General features: G+C 42.4%; 1 protein-coding gene and 1 long non-coding RNA gene across 2 annotated transcripts in view; one reads left to right on the top strand and one right to left on the bottom strand.

Annotated features, from left to right (window-relative positions):
- LOC110438657 (uncharacterized) overlaps window positions 1-18,181 on the bottom strand; it is a 70,456-nt gene that overhangs the window by 855 nt on the left and 51,420 nt on the right. The gene's annotated exons all lie outside the window — the stretch shown is intronic.
- Window positions 1-18,181, top strand: part of rxfp2l (relaxin family peptide receptor 2, like) — an 84,467-nt gene that overhangs the window by 17,721 nt on the left and 48,565 nt on the right. The window lies entirely within an intron of this gene.

The following is an 18,181-nucleotide window of genomic DNA, read 5'->3' as shown; positions in this document are numbered from 1 at the left end:
AGTTTTAGTATACCTAAAAAAAGCTTTATTAGCTGGTTTAGGTGTGGTTAATTGGGGTTGCAGGGCACCGGCCCTCCAGGACCAAGTTTGGGCACCCCTGTTTAGACCATCAAGGGGTTAGGCACATTGTTTCTCATTAATTGAAGATTAATGAGAGAAATTACATTGTTTAATACATAACCTCTATGACTATAGGTGCTGCCTTTCAAAACAAACACTTCAGAAAGAATATATACAGGTTCTTCAGGTTCATTTGATATTGGAGACTGGACTAATTATGCTAAAAATCCAGCTTTGCCATAACTCTATCAAATTAAGTTTAAAATATTTTACAGAAGAAAAAGGTTATTTAAAATGAAAATAATATTCAAAATAATAATATTGAAAATAAACGCCCCTTCTGCCAAAAATTATATGATGACATTGAGTGAATGCTTTTGGCACGTAGTACATATTCAACAAATAGATTTGCTTCTACTGATCCTAATCCCAGCGTCAGCACATTCAGAAATAACAGTTTGTTGGCAAAAGCCTCTAAACTTCACTGTTTTAGAGCAGCGGTTCACAGAAATCCGCAGATTTTTAGCCCATCACTGAGTCTATCTATTTACTTGTGTAAATGTTTAAATTTGTATTAATTCAGTTTTTTTTTTTTTTTGTGATAATATTGACTAAAATAAAAATGTTCATATGATTTATTTATAATACAGTTTGTAAAGTAATATTTTCTGTCTTCCAGTAGATATATTATATGAGAGACTTGCTTTGTTTACCAAAAAAGTGATCCTAGTTGATAAGCATTGTAAAAATTAAATAAAAGTCAAAAAGGTGTTATTTTTTATTTTGTAAATTACATTCTTAGTTACAATACTCCCAAAATCATTCCACATAAATCTGCAGATTTTTAGTCTCCAAAGAAATAGCAAAAAAACATTCACCAATGAGCAATTTAGTCATTGTATACAGCAGATTAGAGGGTGCGAATCACCCTAAGGGTTAAGGCTACAGGATTATTAAAAAGGCTTTTTTGTCAGTAAAGCCTGTTCCACAATCAGCTACAAATATCCAGCTCCATCTTTCTGATTGAGAAATGTTTACTTTACAGGTCCATAGTTCATTGACTAGATATGCAAAAATAATTTTTTTCATCAATTGATTTAATTGATGCTGAAATAGAAGATTTGCAGTTTGACAGCTGTTTGTGCCAATTCTCAGTGAACTTCAGCTCTATATTGTCTATGTTGCTGCTACATCTGAAAAGTATGAGAAAATGTTGCATTTCAATTTAAGTGGAGGATCTAAAATAAATCCTCCTTTGAGCTGATTTTGTTTTTGGTTAAACCTGTTTGATTCGCTGGATCTCTTCTTATCATTGTATTTGCTTCTATGCAAAAGCGCTCTCTAGCCTATGATTTATCATGCAGGACTTCTAAAGGGCCACACTTAACAGCAATGTTAAATAGTCTTCAGCTAAATGTTTCATTGTCACCATAAGGATGTGTTGACAAAAGCATTTTTTTCTAAGCTTTGAAATTTTTCTGCAGTGTATTTCAAATCTCCCACTGGTGGAGCATTAAGTATCTATTTCACGCTGAGTGATTGGCTTTTTTTCTGGTCACTGTGAGGTGAAAATAGTCCACTTTGAATAAATGAAGCACTTATCACTGTCTTTTTACCAAACCATTCAATCACAGCAAAGCAGTGCAAATACCACACCAACCAGCAACAACACACTACTACAACAATGACAAAGAGAAGCACAACAACAGAACAAGTGCTGGCTAAATACATTTAGGGAGAAATGGCAAACACTAGTGAAACAACAAATGTATAAAAAATTTCACAAGTGGGCCAAACGTCTTTATATACAGTACCTGAAAATAATGGAAATAACCACATTTTCCATACAAGTATAAATAGTTTTCAGCACTGATAAAAAAGAAACATGATTATTAATAACTGAGCACCAAATTAGAATGATTTCTGAAGTGTTGTGTGGCACTAAAAACATTCAAAAATGTATATATATATATATATATATATATATATATATATATATATATATATATATATATATATATATATATATATATATATATATATTTTTTTTTTTTTTTTTTTTTTTAATGAATGAAGCTTTAATGAGCATAAAAAACTTGTAAAAAACATAACACATTTTATGGAACCTACTGTACATTTTTGTTTGGCAGTTCTATCTTTTACCATTCAAGCAAAATCTGTGCTTGCATTAAATGCTATATCTTTTATAATAATACTAATTATAATTAAATAATTGATAAATAAACACTGTCAATACGGTCATTTATCATATTAAAATTACATTTAACATTCACTTTTCTAAGCATGTTTGTATTGCCAATTTAGTCATTGTATACAGCAGATTAGTTGGTGCGAATCACCCTAAGGGTTAAGGCTACAGGATTATTAAAAAGGCTTTTTTGTCAGTAAAGCCTGTTCCACAATCAGCTACAAATATCCAGCTCCATCTTTCCGATAGAGAAATGTTTACTTTACAGGTCCATAGTTCGTTGACTAGAAAATGCAAAAATGGCTGACGATTTAATTGATGCTGAAATAGAAGATTTGCAGTTTGACAGCTGTTTGCGCCAATTCTCAGTGAACTTCAGCTCTATATTGTCTATGTTGCTGCTACATCTGTAAAGTATGAGAAAATTCTGCATTTCAACTTCAGTGGAGGATCTAAAATAAATCCTCCTTTGAGCTGATTTTGTTTTTGGTTAAACCTGTTTGATTCGCTGGATCTCTTCTTATCATTGTATTTGCTTCTATGCAAAAGCGCTCTCTAGCCTATGATTTATCATGCAGGACTTCTAAAGGGCCACACTTAACAGCAATGTTAAATAGTCTTCAGCTAAATGTTTCATTGTCACCATAAGGATGTGTTGACAAAAGCATTTTTTTTCTAAGCTTTGAAATTTTTCTGCAGTGTATTTCAAATCTCCAACCGGTGGAGCATTAAGTATCTATTTCACGCTGGGTGATTGGCTTTTTTTCTGGTCACTGTGAGGTGAAAATAGTCCACTTTGAATAAATGAAGCACTTATCACTGTCTTTTTACCAAACCATTTAATCACAGCAAAGAAGTGCAAATACCACACCAACCAGCATCAACACACTACTACAACAATGACAAAGAGAAGCACAACAACAGAACAAGTGCTGGCTAAAAACATTTAGGGAGACACAATGTAGGGTACAAGAACTGTATATGACTCTGACAAGCAGCAATGTAAAGATGAACCCTATGTATGTATGTATGTATGTTAATCTATGCCCGACTCAAGATGTACTCTACAGTGGTTTGCCATCTTTTCTCCACTGAGAATCAGGATCATATAATAACCATGTGAGTGTGAGCAGAGAGCAAATGTGAAGGCCTAAGTAGAAGCAACAGTTGAAGAAAATTCTTCATCTTGGGTTTATTTTTAAATGTAAGAGGTATTACTGCAGAGCAATGTTTATGAAAAAACAGGGCCTGAATGTAAGAGCTATAGAATTAAGATTCTTTTATTATGGGAGCAATGCTTGGGGACAGTTGTCTTAGAGAGTGACGCACTTACACGCAGATTGTGCTAAATGAAGTCCCCAGAAAGGTCATGGATACTGATTTCTGTAATTGTGTTATAGGGCAAGCTCTATTATAAATGAGAATCGGAATATTTCTGCACAGCATTCTTCTTTAAACTCAATTTAACTTTCTGTTGACCAAGCGAAGCCATTTTTTTTCTGAACACTTCTTAGCTTTTCAGCGTTTGCTTTCTGTCTACTTCTAAGTTTACATCAATTACTTTTGGCTGGTGCCATGTTAATAGACTGACCTAAGTGGCATGAACTCAGATTCTATGTCATTTGAACGTTATTACCCAGCGTAATAGCAGACTGGTAAGGGGCGAGAACTAGAAAAAAAGCTTTTAAAGGTCGATGAGAGAGAAGTGCGATGGTGGTGACATGAACTTCCAAGGGAAATATAGTTTTTATGAGCTTGGTGGCTGCCCTCGACATCACCTATCACTAAAGACACCAGTGGGACTCGGATAGCTAATTTAATTTATCTTGCAGCGGTGGGATCAACATAATGTTTAATTCCTATCAAAGTGTGATAATGGCATTTCCACTTAGGGAGTGTGTAATTTGATTTTGTGCAATTGCTTAATGCTGGGATTTAAAAGCACAAGCTGTAAATATTATGATCAATTTGCATCCTGTGTACAAATCTTAAACCTTAATGGCCTGAAGCTTTAGCTCAAAACTGTAAAAATATCAATATTTTATTTTTGTTCTCCTAATTAAGATACAAAAGTGCAGGAGGCGCGTACACAAAATATATTCAAAATACTGCTTTTTTAATCTAATTTGTTAATTTGAGCTGAAACAACACAATTTGTGAGATATTTGTGGGACAACTTAGTTGTTTTATTTTCAATCTACTTAAATTTTTGAAAATTTTGTCAAGTATTAACTTGCTCTATTTGTGTTTGTGTACGCTGTAAAAAAATGCAGGGTTCCGCTTCATGTTGTCAACTTAACTGTTTTTACAAATTTAAGTGGATTGACCATAAAACAATACGTTGTCCCCCCAAAAAACTTAAGAAATGTGTTGATTCAGCTCATTTTATATAAGTAGTTTAAACAAGCAGCAAAAGTCATTTTCTGAGTGTACAGTGTAGAATAAAAGAACAAAACTGCTTCTGTAGGCAGAAATCTGTATTTAGTGTGACCTCCCAACCTAAACCTTTTAGGGGAGGCTGTCCTGAAGTTTTCTGAGATAATGTGATATCTAATACCTCCTTTTAGACTTAGTAAAGTTTTTCTTTAGTTTTTGCAGTTTTCTTTTTTTTTCTGGCCAGGTAATCCCATGCTGCCATACTAAAATGTTCAGGTCTGGACTTTATTGAGGCAAGTTCATGACCGTCAGCGTTTTATCAGCTGTTTTTCTCTCCAAATATGATTTTACTGCATTAGCAGTGCTTGGAATCATTATCATGCTGAAACATAAAACCATTACAAAGCAGGTGCTTTCCAAAATAAATGGCATGATGGATATAAACCTGTCTGTATTTTCATGATCCCATCTATTTGGGCTGTATCAACAACAGCCCTAGAACAAACGCAGCCCCGAACAAGGACAGAGACTCAACCGTGTTTCACAGAGGACCTCAAACACTCATTCTTCCAACAAATACTTTGAAAAACAAGGTTCCCACATCAAACCAAATATCAAACTCCCTGACATTTCTCCGAATTTCTATGACAACTATAAATGGAAAAGCCGGTCACTGTTGCACTTATATATTAATAATATAATATTTAAATTATATGTTCAAGCTAGATTATCAGTTTGCATGAATTTAATAGACATTATGAGGATAAAAAGTATGATTTTGCAAACTGCATTTTAAAAAAGATTTTATGAAATTTTTTTTTTACTGTACTGTTTTTGGTTAACTGTTTGCATGCTCCCTCTCCCATATTTGATAGCTCAATAGTAGTATTTGCCATCTACTTTTCATCATTCTCTCTTTGAAGTGGTGGTTTTGAAGCCAAGGCTCTTAAAATATAAATTATCCTGTCATGTTTGCCAGGTACAGTCTGGTGACTGTTATCATTTTTCTGCAGCATGCATACAGTAGATAAAAATTTTACAGTATGACTTCCAATTGAAGAGGGTAAAAGCAATAAAATTGAGCTAAACAGCCTAAGCCATAAGGTACAGAATAATATTTTGATAAAACAACAAAAAGTTAAAGTAAATAAATGAATAAATACAAATTAAAGCAACAAACAAAAATCTATGATATCCCACAACAGACAAAAAAATGGCAAACACTAGTGAAACAACAAATGTATAAAAAAAATTCACAAGCGGGCCAAACGTCTGTACTGCACCATTACCTGAAAATAATGGAAATAACCACATTTTCCATACAAGTATGAATAGTTCCCCTTCGGTTGGGGAACTTCAGTGCCATAGAGTGGATGAAATCCACGAATGGGAGGATTCGGATCAGAAGCCGCTTGTCTGAAAAAGTATTGAACGGGCCAATGAATGAAATTAATTGGCAGCGTAAGCTTGCGCAGGTGCGCTGCATATGCAATTATCTCAGCATATAAGCACACCTGAAGCCAGCAGATGCTATCCTTTTCGCTTCAGAGACTTTCTGATCGAGTCGATGAGGGTTCCTCCTGCTGTGACCAGCGATTCTGAGCGAACGAGAGCATTCTCCCGGTCCAGAGTGTGTACACGCAGCGGCAGACGGTCGAGCTGGGTTTCTCCCTTGCCTGGCGTTCTTTGGGTCCGGTCCTCCAGAGCGGTGCGTATAAAGTTGCAAACTTCACAGAAAGAGCAACACAGTCGTGCAGCACGTCCTTTTTAGGACGGCGCTCCGACTGTGCGTTTCTGGATGCGGTGGTTTCCTGTCCTCGGATGATGCGTTACATGTCTGGGGGTCCAGCATGTTAATGCGCTGCTCGCGGGCAGTTCATGTCGTCATTGCGATGCCATGACTGTTGCGCAAGATCGCAGTTAGCCTTTGCAAAAGGGCGAACCACCCCAGTTGTCCCCTGCTCTGCAGCGGGCACTCGGGCAGATCTGAGGGTTTCAGCGAGAGATAATCCGTCGCTCACGGGCCCGCGGACCTCCCGCTCCTCTAAGCGCTCCATCCAAGCTTCGGGCGGGGGAAGCGATCCGTCTAACAGATGGTAGCCCTTACGCCCGATGACACCGGAGACCAGACGTCCACCGCGGCATCGGAGGGTGGGCTTTTATTGTCCGATGATGATCCAGACCCGCTCGCCCCCTTCGGGCTGGTGAGCGCTGTCACTACGGATCCTGAAACGGACATGTTAGCCGTGCTTTCCCGGGCTGCTTCGGCCGTGGGTTGGAGATGGTTTATCCCCCAGCTCCGCGGCCGGACCGACTAGAGGGGCGTTCCCTTCTTCCCGGAGGTGCACAGTAGGCTCACGCGGTCTTGAAAAGCACTTTTTTCTGCTCGTGCTGCGTGTCCCTCCACCCTCACCACTCTTGACGGTGGAACAGCCAGGGGGTATGTGGCGATTCCTCAGGTTGAGTGCGCGATGGCGGTCAATCCGCGCGGCGCCTCTTCTTGGCGGGGTCCGCCTCGTCTCCCATCCAAAGCATGTAAGTTATCTGCCTCCCTCGGAGCTAGAGCTTACATAGCTGCGGGCCAGGCTGCTTCCGCCTTGCATGCGATAGCCACCTACCAGCGCTACCAAGCGCAGGCGCTGGCCGAGCTGCACGAGGGTGGGTCCAACCCAGGCTTATGAGCTTCGCACCGCCGCTGACTTAGCTCTTCGGACTACTGAGTCCGCTGCGTGTGCGTTGGGGAGGACGATGTCCACATTAGTGGTCCAGGAGCGCCACCCCTGGCTGATATGCGCAAAGTCGACAAAGTCCGCTTTCTTGACTTCCCCATATCCCCAGCCAGGTTCGGCGACACTGTCTGTGAATTCACCCAGGAATTCAAGGCGGTGAGAGAGCAGTTGGTGGGTGATGTCTTATCGGCGGTCCGTAGCCCGCTCCGCCCGCCGTGCCATTTATACCTGCTCCTCGCCGAAGGCGCCCGCCTACGAGAGCTGCTCCGCCCCCGCACATGCCTCTGGCAAAGCGAGCGCGTCGGGCACCTCGGAAGCAGGCAGCCCTCCTGCCCAGAACGCCGCTAAGTCCGGCAACGGACCGCGAAGCGCCCCTGGGACAGGCCATCTGGAGAAGAGAGAACTTGTTCTTTCCCCGCTGGAGGGCGGGGCCCCATTTCCAACGGCACTTTTTTACTGCCATGAAAATATCATGAGAGAGCACTTTTCCACTTCCCCGGATGTGACAGCCCGAAATCTGCCAGTCTGGGACGCTATGCTTTCTAGCTTGCAGATTCGGTGCGTTTCGCCAGTGGCTCACGAGTGCTGGGAGGACGGTCTCCTTTCTCCCACCCCTCGAGCCTCCCTTCCGGAGCTCGGGTACGGAGTGAGAGCAAATATCTCACCTCCAGCTTTTCCGTAGGACCCGCGCGCTTCCCGGATCAGCACACCCACTCCGCGCTGCCCCACTGCTGGTACGTCAGCGATTGTAAGGCAAGGCAAGGCAAGGCAAGTTTATTTATATAGCACATTTCATACACAGTGGCAATTCAAAGTGCTTTACATAAACAGGAATAAAAAAGACAAGTTTAGGAAAATAAAATGCAGACAATAAAAATTAATAAAAACAGATAAAAACAAATTAAAATGAGTTAAAATAGGTTATAAAAGAATGAAAAAGAAAACGAAAAACATAATAGTGTGATCTGTCGGACGCAGCACAGTTTATATGATCCTAAAGATCTGAGTGATCTGTTAGGTTTGTATTCAGTCAGCATATCTGTAATGTATTGAGGTCCTTGGCCATTTAGTGATTTATAGACCAGTAATAATACTTTAAAATCTATTTAAAATTTAAAATTGTAGCGATGAGTCCATTAGCGAGAGCTCTGCCTGCCTGGTTAGCGTGGGCCAGCTCTTCGCGGTGGCTCATACGCACAATCAGACTCGGCTATGCGATTCAGTTCGTGAAACGGCCCCCCAAGTCTCGGGTGTGTATTCACCAGGGTCAGCCCCCTGTCCGCCCCTGTCTTGCGAGAGATTGCTGTCCTCCTGGCGAAGGATGCAATCGAGCCGCTCCCTCCAGCCGAGACACTTCATCGTGCCCAAAAAGAGTGGTGGGTCACGGCCAATCCTAGATCTGCGCGTTTTGAACCACTGTCTGCTCAAGCTGCCGTTCAGAATGCTCACGCAGAAGCGCATCCTCCGGTGCGTTCGTCCTCTGGGTTGGTCTGCAGCATTAGACCTGATGGACGCATATTTTCATGTCTCCACTCTTCCTCGCCACCGTCAGTTCTGCGTTTTGCGTTTGAAGGTCGAGCTTGACAATACAAAGCCCTCCCCTTCGGGCTCTCTCTGTCTCCGTGGGTCCTCACCAAGCCCGCGGAGGGTGCCTTAGCGCCCCTTCGGCTCGTGGTCATCTGCATACTCAGTTTCTTGACGACTGGCTGATTTTTGCCCTCTCTCGGAGCAATTGATTATGCACAGAGACAAAGTGTTCTGGCACTTCCACCTGTTGGGGTTTCAGGTTGTCACACAGGTTTTCTGTGCTAAATGTCCAGACCAAGGAATGGTGTGTGCTAGATGTAATATGAGTGATCTGCAACATGTAGGCACAACAAGACGTTTGACACCATCAGACAACACATATAGTACATCCTTTTCTATCACATATTTCTCTGCCCCTAGCGTCTCAATTTGTTTTTTTCCCTCACACACTTTAGAAAACAAAGGTTTCAATGTTACATCTTCAGCTTGTAACTGTGCAATATTTTTAGGGATATACCTCCGGTGAGAAGGGGTACTAGTCGATTCGCCCATTCCTCTTCCGGCCAACCCCAGGTCTTTGCCAGACGCTCAAAACGACGCAAGTAATTCTCCACGTCCTCTCCCTCTTGAAATGCTGGCATCCGTGACTCTGGTCGCATTGGTGGTGGTGGTGGTGAGTCTGCCGCCCTCTGCGTCGACAGTGTCGGGTTCTGCGTGACTGACGGTCCCCGAATTCGTGAAGCTGCAGGTGTGGGTAGATCTAGGCGTAGGCTTTGGCTTGGTGATGTTTCTGGTATAACTGAGCGTTGCAGTGTCTCTCGCAACCCCCGTAGCTCATAGATGAGGCCTTCTTCCCTTTTTGACTGAGCTGTCAGAAATGTCCTCATCAATGCCACTACATCGCTCTCCATACCTTTTGATTCAGGTTTAACTCTAGGGGACCTGGCTTCGGCACCCTCTGCACTGGCTGTCTCCTCTTCGTCCATAGTGTCCCCTGCTACCTTTTCCAGCACAGGTTTTTGTGACCGCAGACCCTTCCTGGCCTGTTTTCCAGAAGTCACTTTTCTACGACTGGCCATCCCACTTCTGACACCACTTGTCACACAGAGGCGTTTTTCGGGTGTGTGTGAAACAAGAAAAAAATGAATGATGGCTCAGCCGACGTAGCACTATGGTGCAAGGTGCGTTTATTTACAGTGCAAAAGTTTCCATTCCAAAAATCCAAAAAATAAAAGTAAAAAAAAAAAAAAAAAAAAAAAAAAAATATATATATATATATATATATATATATATATATATATATATATATATATACAAAAAATAAACAAACAACAAAACAAACAAATAGAGACAATAAAGTAACAAAATAATTATATACCAAATATTTGTTATCCAGAATTATCAAACCAACCATTCGCCACTACTCACACCTTCTATCTCCTACGACTCCCACACTGAACTGAGCACAAGTCACTCTATTTATAGTGAGTGACTCCGCCCAGTTTGGATTAAACTATATTGAAGGTAAGTATAAGGTAAGTATGGACATAAACAAATCTTTCAGGTAAGCATTTCACACTTTCATACACTTCATTTGTATTACTATATAACTTAAAACCAAAATTATTAAATCAGCATTTTCACATGTCATGAATACTCCTTTTTTCATTGTTTTCCCATTCTTTTCATCCCCCACATAAAACACATAGTCTCCCCCGGGTGCCCAACCACTCAGCGCATGCGCAGCACATCACTGTGCATAAAATGCTGTGCATGACCTTTTTGGCCCCTTTTGCCTCCCGTAGCCACGATTGCGCAACCCGGAAGAGGGACGCAACGAGACGAATAAACACAAACACAAACGGACACACAGGTAAGACAAATGTATGCGGTGTGGTTTATGGCGTGTCAGAATATGCAAGGATTAATGGAGTATATAATGTGTTTGTGCGTGTATGTGTTTTTATTACAGCGCAATCTCCCGTGTGCACCCAGTAGATCGGCTGGTGGAGTGAAGGTAAGTTATGTGTGTGCGTGAAAATGTGGGTGTACAGCTCTGCCGCAGGCCAGTGACAAACTCCTTTGTCACACAGGTCAACCGAGAAAAGAGCAAACTCGCCCCCGTGCAGAGGATCTCTTCTCTCGGGCTGGAGCTGGACTCGGTCACCATGGCAGCGCGCCTCTCCGGAGAGCGCGCTCAGCTGATGCTGTACTGTCTGAGAGAGCTCGACAGTAAAATAGTGGTCCCACTGAAATTATTTCAGAGGCTCCTGGGGCGTATGGCATCCGCAGCCGCTTCATGCCGCTCGGATTACTCTATATGAGACCACTTCAGCACTGGCTTCACGATCGAGTCCCCAGACGCGCATGGCACGCGCGCGCACACCGAGTCTCTGTTACTGCGCTGTGTCGCCGCGCCCTCAGCCCCGGGAGCGACCCCTCGTTTCTACAGGCCTGGGTGTCTCTAGAACAGGCGTCCAGTCTGGTTGTCGTTTCAGCAGACGCTTCCAACACGGGCTGGGGGGCTGTGCGTTGCGGGCATGCGGCTGCGGACCTGTGGAAAGGTACCCAGTTGCATTGGCATATCGCCTGGAGCTGTTGGCAGTGTTCCTCGCTCTCCACCGTTTTTTTCCGGTGCTGGAGCGGCAACACGTGCTGGTCAGGACGGACAGTACGGCGGCGGTGGCGTATATCAGCCGTATGGGGGGTATGCGCTCTCGTCGCATGTCTCAGCTCGCCCGCCGTCTGCTCCTCTGGAGTCATCCGCGGCTGAAATCGCTGCACGCCATTCATATTCGGGCAAGCTCAACCGTGCAGCCAATGCGCTCTCACGGCAGCCTTACGTCCTGGAGAATGGAGACTCCACCTCGAGTCTGTTCAGCTGATTTGGGCGCGATTCGGGGAAGCCCAGATCAATCTGTTACTTCCCCCGAGAACGCTCATTGCCAGTTGTTTTTTCCCTGACCGAGGGCTCTCTCGGCACGGATGCACTGGCCCACAGCTGGCCTCGTGGCATGCGCAAGTATGCGTTTCCCCCAGTGAGCCTGCTCGCGCAGTTACTGTGCAAGGTCAGGGAGGACGAGGAACAGGTTCTGCTAGTTGCGCCCCTTGGCCCAACCGGACCTGGATATCAGAGCTCTCACTCCTCGCGACGGCCCTCCCCTGGCGGATCCCTTTGAGAGAGGACCTACTCTCTCAGGGACAAGGCACTATCTGGCACCCTCGCCCCGATCTTTGGAACCTCCACGTGTGGTCCTTAGACGAGAGGAAGACTTAGGTAACCTACCGACTGCGGTGGTTAATACCATCACTCAGGCTAGAGCCCCCTCCACGAGGCGCGCCTACGCCCTGAAGTGGAGTCTATTCACTGAATGGTGCGTCTCTCGCAGAGAAGACCCCCAAAATTGCCAGATTAGTGTTGTGCTCTCTTTCCTTTAAGAGAAGTTGGACAGCAGGCTGTCGCCCTCCACTCTCAAGGTTTACGTGGCCGCCATCTCCGCTTATCATAGCGCGGTAGCTTGCGGCACCGTGGGAAAGCATAACCTCATCATCCGGTTCCTTAGGGGTGCTAGGCGAATTAATCCATCTCGCCCCCCTCTCATGCCCTCTTGGGATCTCGCCCTCGTTCTCACGAGTTTGCGATCCGATCCCTTTGAGCCACTCGAATCAGTATCTCTAAGATTTCTGTCCTTGAAGACAGCTCTGCTGGTTGCGTTGGCCTCCATTAAGAGGGTCGGGGACCTGGAGGCATTTTCGGTCAGTGACTTGTGCCTGGAATTCGGGCCGGATTACTCTCACGTCATCCTGAGACCCCGCCCCGGTTATGTGCCCAAGGCTCCTACCACCCCCTTAGAGATCAGGTAGTGAACCTGCGAGCGCTGCCCACGGAGGAGGCAGACCCAGCCCTTTCTTTACTTTGTCCAGTTCGCGCTCTGCGCATTTATGTGGACCGTACTCAGAATTTTAGATCATCTGAGCAGCTCTTTGTCTGTTATGGCGGTCGGCAGCAGGGATGTGCCGTATCGAAACTAAGATTATCCCACTGGATTGTGGATGCCATTTCACTCGCTTTTTCGAGTCGAGGTCAGCCGTGTCCCCCGGGAGTACGTGCACACTCCACTCGGAGCGTTGCATCCTCTTGGGCGCGTGCACGCGGCGCCTCTCTAACAGACATCTGTAGAGCTGCGGGCTGGGCGACACCCAACACATTTGCAAGGTTTTACAATCTGCGAGTGGAGCCGGTTTCCTCAAGGGTATTAGGTAACCCTTGGTGATTGAGGAAACAACCCGGTAGGGTGTTGAAACACGCTTGCTGCGCCATTCTCCCTAACACGGAGGTACGTGCGCCTTTTTATCTGTCAGTAAAGTTCCCCGTCAGGTGAGCCCTGCAGATTCCTCCGTGGCCCTGACTGTCCCTTAGCTGTTTGAAAGTCTCTTCAGCTTAAAAAGGATAGCGTCTGCTGGCTTCAGGTGTGCTTATATGCTGAGATAATTGCATATGCAGCGCACCTGCTGCCAATTAATTTCATTCATTGGCCCGTTCAATACTTTTTCAGACAAGCGGCTTCTGATCCGAATCCTCCCATTCGTGGATTTCATCCACTCTATGGCACTTCCGTTCCCCTCCTCGGGGAACGAAGGGTTACTTCTGTAACCTCGAACGTTTTCAGGACTGATAAAAAAGAAACATTATTAATGATTATTAATAACTGAGCACCAAATTAGAATGATTTTTGAAGTGTTGTGTGGCACTAAAAACATTTAAAAATGTAAAAAACAAAAAATTTTTTTTAAATGAATGAAGCTTTGATGAGCATAAAAAAACTTCTAAAAAACATAACACATTTTATGGAACCTACGGTACATTTTTGTTCGTCAGTTCTATCTTTTACCATTCAAGCTAAATCTGTGCTTGCATTAAATGCTATAATATCTTTTATAATAATAATAATAATTAAATAATTGATAAATAAACACTGTCAATACAGTCATATATCATATTAAAATTACATTTAACATTCACTTTTCTAAGCATGTTTGTATTCTTTTTCCCTAAGTATTTCCACAGACCTCCTGGTTTACTTATTCAGCAATACAGCAAAACTGCCACAAATTGTGCAGTCAGTGGATGGCAGATTGAGCCTGTCAGAGGCGGTCTTTCTAACTGCAGATGTAATGCAGCACTTAACAGGGTTTTCCCCCTTGTTATGCACATCTCTCCAGAGCTTGGGGTTTAATGGATGGTGATAGACTGCTGCTGCTTTATGGATGAAGCTGTCTTACTTACATGGGCTGAGACGGGCTCCCAGGAGGGTTATCGGGCACACAACACTATATACTGTAAAACATCAATGGGAATGGGCAGACTGTGTGTCCCCTCCACAAAAATAGCTCAGTGCATTTTGAAAAGGCTGCTTATGGTGGCAGAGCTTTAAATGTACCGTGGAAAATTAAAATATGGGTCAAATTTGGTTTTGCTATATGCACACAGCACATGAAAGTGTCCAAAACAAAGTGTCATTACCGCAATCTATTACTGAAAGCCTGAAAACATTGTATTTTTGGGAGTTCTTTTTGGGAGACTCAAGTTCAATAAGTGCCATTTAAAAAAACATAAGTCTCTATCTGTTTATCTGAAAGCCTAGTGATTCCCAAAAGTTGACACACAGCTTATAAATGCTTTTTTATAGCCAAATGGAGACAAAAAAATAGTTTTTACTAGTCAATTCCAATCACTGTAATCTTATTCAATGTCATAGTAGCTTACTCCATAGTTAAAGAAATCAGGTAATAATAAATTTGTGAAGGTGGGGCAGGAAAAAATACACCAATCAACCATCCTACTGTACGTGTATAACAACTGCACAACAAAGGAGAAGTTAATAGAGCTGATTATTGCATTTTATATATTCAGTAATAATTTTTAAAGGGCCATGAAACCCTCCTGCCTTTCAGTTCAATTCTACCTACGAATAAAAAAAATGCTTCAATATGGGCGTGGAGCACTGCGAGCAGAGGGAGGAGTAAGTGTGGCCAGCAGAGCAGGGGGGAAAGAAGGGAGCGAAGAGAACTGCTGGCTCACAAAATGAGACACAAACCATGAGGAGTTTGCGTTTATAGTTTACAAAGTTAAAATGCAAAGAAATAAACAGTAAGTAATTTAATGCCCTGCTACTTATGTTATACGTAATTTCATGTACACATAATCACAATTTGTAATATCTTCATAATGATAATCGTGTTTATATAAACACTGTAAATGAGGAGGACTTCTCTTCTCCTGAATCCCCAGGTCTAAATGCAAACACAGTAAATAGCAGTGCAGCAGGTCTCTTGCCCTTTCTATTTCAACCATTAGCCCTGCCAGTAATCTGGAAGATTTTAAACATGGGCTTACACCGCAGCACAGATAGACGATGTGTCTAAATGGCAACAAACTCAACGGATGAAAGACAAAGTCTGCCATTCTGTAATTCTCGTACAGCCCTACCGACAAAAATGCTTGCTGCAAACCAAAAGCTTTGTATTGGCTCTGACAGCATTGCGAGGAAAAACAGGCAACAAACCCTTTAAATCATGGAACAAACACGTACGACCCTTCATGTATGGCTAAAAATTGTTCACGAACACAATCTTACAGCTTGGCAGGTCTGCCTTGCCTTCGGAAAGCACGTGCAGTCATGAATAATTAATAAGCAGGGTCTTCTAATAGGATAAGAAAACTCAGCTATGAATAATAATGAGAAAGATCGACGGTACGATTGTCACAATTTTGATCCCGCCTCAAAAATGATCAATGCTCAAATTATCCATTTCCACAACTAAAGCTGACAGATGCTAATGTTGTCTGATGCTCAACACACAAAAATCTACAGTGGCCTAGAGAGCTGAACACGCTGCTTGTTAGGAATATGGCCTAGTCATCCATTGGGGATAGACTTTAAAAGAGGATGTACAACTATACTTTAAAAAATATATACCACTGCATTCCTGGACACATAATTAATATAAGCTTGTTGTAATTTATTTGTGGGGATTATGCTAATTGTGAATGAGCCTGCACTGAATGATCAGAATGATGAATGATCAGAATGCATGCACATGTTTGTGATGTTTACAAAGCATTTGTAAATCTAAAGGAGATGTTTTGCGAAGGTTTGTGTAAGATAGAAATTACTCAGAATTTAATTAAATGAGGAAGGCCCATTAAGCAGTAAGGTCCGAAACAACATTGAACCCATTGACTTTCATTACACTGTATGAACAACGGTTTAGACAATGTTCAAAGCATCATTTTTTGCATTCCAGAGTATGTCATACTGGAATAAAATGACAAGACCATAATAAATGTTTCAAGGTTTAAATGGCGACAATGTGGAGTGGTGGAAATCTTCAGGTTGTAGCTGCCAAAATTTTCTCAGTCTATGCCAGTCTATTTCATGATCTTTTTAAAATTAAAATTCTTGGCAGGGCAGACAGAAAAACAGTCATAAAGTTGCATACACAAGGGGCAACACAACTATCCAATTTAGGCAAAGAATAAAGCAGCTAGTAGAACATCCTATATCGATGACGGAGTAAATTAAATCAGTAATTGGCATGATTTTGAGACAAGGTATTGATAATCGATGTATATTATTAATTATTAAATAGCTTGTGCGGTAAATGATGCAATGTATGTGCAATATACAGAGTCTGTACAGGCATGGCATGCAGAGATGAGGTCTGACTGCCTGTGGAAAGGAAATACTTGTATAGTGTTCCTTCGCCTCAAGTCTGGGAGATAAATGGGGTGCTTCCTGATGGTGGACGTAATGTACTGGCCAGTTTATCTGTTAGAAGGCATTGCTGTCAGCACCAAAACAATTTCCATAGGCCTGATAGTGATTTTTTTAGTGAAAACCCTGTGGAGCACTGGCAGGATGAAAAGGTCCTGTGAGGAGTTTGTTGATTACGGTCTTAGGTAAGATTGTGTTGCTGAATTGAAATCAATGTGCCCTGACATCACGGCCTTTATTTTCCAGGTGAATGAGTGCGAGATGGATGGTGGTTGTTTTGGCATCCTCGGTTGAGCGGTTACTCCTGTAGGCATTTTGATTAGGGTGCATAGTAGCGGGGATAGCTGGGCTTTGATATTTGCCATGACTTGCTGCTCAAAGTGATGGAAGTGAGAGTCAAGGGGGATTTTCATTCAGAAATCTTCAAGGTTCAGGGCAAACGTGGATGAAGTAAACAGATCCAACACTTGAGCTGAAATATGGATTGGCATCAAAGTCTAGGCTGTTCTTCCAAAGTATCCCAATGGCACCCTAAACTTTCAGAATTTCCCATTTTTGTTCATGTAACGCTGCTTTAAATTTCAGGTTTAGGTCTGTTGAGGGGGTTGCCTTAAGTCTGTTAATTTACCCACTTCCAGGCCATCCAAGGTGTAAGGGACTCTTCATTCAGTTGAATATTAAAGACATTTTTAACAAAAGCTGGTCCTGATAAAGCATATACAGTATAAGCAAAACAATATAATACCCATGGTTCCTGATTAATAGTGAAACATTTAGTCAGAGCAAGAAAGTAAACATTTAATCCACAGCCTTGACTAGTGTAAGCACATTCACAACAGTCTGGAGCACAAGGCTACTGCCTCATAATGACATGCATGCGGGTGCAAACTAAAACAAGAGATGCTATATGTTTACACCAGAGAGGGAGGACACGTGTGCTGTTGCCTTACATCAAGAAGGTCTCTGGTTCAAGCCTGGCTGGATCAGTTGGCATTTCTGTGTAGAGTTTGTTTGCGTGGGTTTCCTCAGAGTCCTCTGGTTTCCCCCACATTCCAAAGACACGCGCTATTGGTGAATCGGGTAAGCTAAATTGTTCGTAGTGTATGTGTGTGAATGAGAGTGTATGGGTGTTTCCCAAGTGATGGGTTGCAGCTGGATAAGAATGCGCTGCGTAAAACATATTCCGCTGTGATGACCCCAGAATAATAAAGGGACTAATTTATATATATATATATATATATATATATATATATATATATATATATATATATATATATATATATATATATTTCAGACTGATGATTGATTTAAAATAATGTATATTATTAGGTATTAACATTATTTTGGACTGTTGATTGGTTGTGAAGTTGTGGTTTGTAGACTTTTTTAAATATAATGTGATATTTCGGTTGTAATATTTATTTGCTTTGTTATGACAAAGCATTTTTAATTAGTCGGGGATCATTAATCCAATATGCAATATCTAAAGTCTGTCCAATATC

The sequence above is a fragment of the Danio rerio genome, chromosome 5 (genome assembly GCF_052040795.2).
Source record: "Danio rerio strain M-AB ecotype USA chromosome 5, GRCz13ab, whole genome shotgun sequence".
Taxonomy (NCBI): domain Eukaryota; kingdom Metazoa; phylum Chordata; class Actinopteri; order Cypriniformes; family Danionidae; genus Danio; species Danio rerio.
The sequence above is the reverse complement of the archived record's forward strand: the minus strand, read 5'-3'. Positions and strand labels throughout refer to the sequence as shown.